The sequence below is a fragment of the Epinephelus moara genome, chromosome 20, assembly GCF_006386435.1.
Source record: "Epinephelus moara isolate mb chromosome 20, YSFRI_EMoa_1.0, whole genome shotgun sequence".
Classification (NCBI taxonomy): domain Eukaryota; kingdom Metazoa; phylum Chordata; class Actinopteri; order Perciformes; family Serranidae; genus Epinephelus; species Epinephelus moara.
In genome coordinates, this window is record NC_065525.1 from 42,683,152 (window position 1) to 42,684,411 (window position 1,260).

At 46.3% G+C, this 1,260-nt stretch overlaps 1 protein-coding gene across 1 annotated transcript in view; it reads right to left on the reverse strand.

Annotated features, from left to right (window-relative positions):
- The window catches only part of cttnbp2 (cortactin binding protein 2), a 154,585-nt gene that overhangs the window by 78,667 nt on the left and 74,658 nt on the right, over nt 1-1,260 (reverse strand). The window lies entirely within an intron of this gene.

The window sequence follows — 1,260 nt, forward strand, 5'->3', positions numbered from 1 at the left end:
GTTGGATCCAAACAGAGAGCCGGGGCTAGTTGGGAAGCTAGCGGAGGCTAACTGGCTGCGCTTCCCTCCGGTCATGCTGCGGCTAATGCCTCGCCAGCCGCTCCCAGCTAGCTCCGGATTGTTATTGAGGTTAAAGTGGGAGAGGCAGCGGATCTGTGGATCTCTGCGCAATTGCTCACTGGCTGTAGCCTTTTATAGGGAGGGAGGGGCTCCGAGAGGAGGAGGAGGGGGGGATTCACATGAACGTACATGAACGCGCAGCCGGACCGGCTTGTAAACAATGGGCTGGAGATCAACACAGAGAGAGGGTGTGTGAGGTCATGCTATACTCCAGATGAAATTACACCTCTAGTTCTTCACATAGCAATTTTTTAATTCCTTCAATCTAGAAATGATGAATTTCGCTTATTGCTCCTTTAAGGACCCATTGCTGTGTGAGAGGGCCGTGTACACCGCACATAAAAAATATAAATAGAAGACAAGGCCTGTTTTTACATTTGTATAGCAGATCTTTGTGTCGCATGTGCATCACTTACACACTGCTCTCATGCCTGCTGAGGCCAGTTTTACTGATTATAGTGGAGGCGTGGTGCTGCAGCAGCCACTACGCTAACAGTCTGCATCTCTCACATCTTTAATGTAGCCACAGGGTTGGGTGTAACTTATTAAGAGTTTAACAGGCAGATGGCTAACCTCCAAAATGCTACAAAAGCACAAGTCACTGCCTTGTTTATGTCCCTCTGAGGACATGACGAAGACAAGCAGGTGGATGGTAAGCTATGGTGAGAGACATGTTGGTAGGCAAACCCCCGAATCCTGTGACAACACAAGTTCTTGTCTTGTTTATTTATGTTGAAATTTGCATGAAAAAGGCAAAGAAGGAAAAAAAATGCTACATATGGATGAGATGTGGACGAAGGTACAAGAAGCAACAAGGATAAAGTCTGCAGAGAGAGCTGGAGGGGATAAAACTTCAGCTGAGCTGTGGCTCTGCACTGAAACATAAAAAACAAAACGTGAAACTCATGAAATTATGAGCTGCACCTTGTCAAAATAAATCCAAACCTTAATTTGAAAGGACAGACACAGGAAGTGTCCACGCTCAGCAGTCAGACAGGAGTCAGGTTAATCTCCAGGGCTGGTACCTGCGGTTATTCCACAGGCTAGTTAATAACATGTCGGGCAGGAAATCCAAAGTGTAGGATCATTTTGAGAAGGTGAAGGACGAACCCAAGGTGATATGTAAACTCATCTTCATTG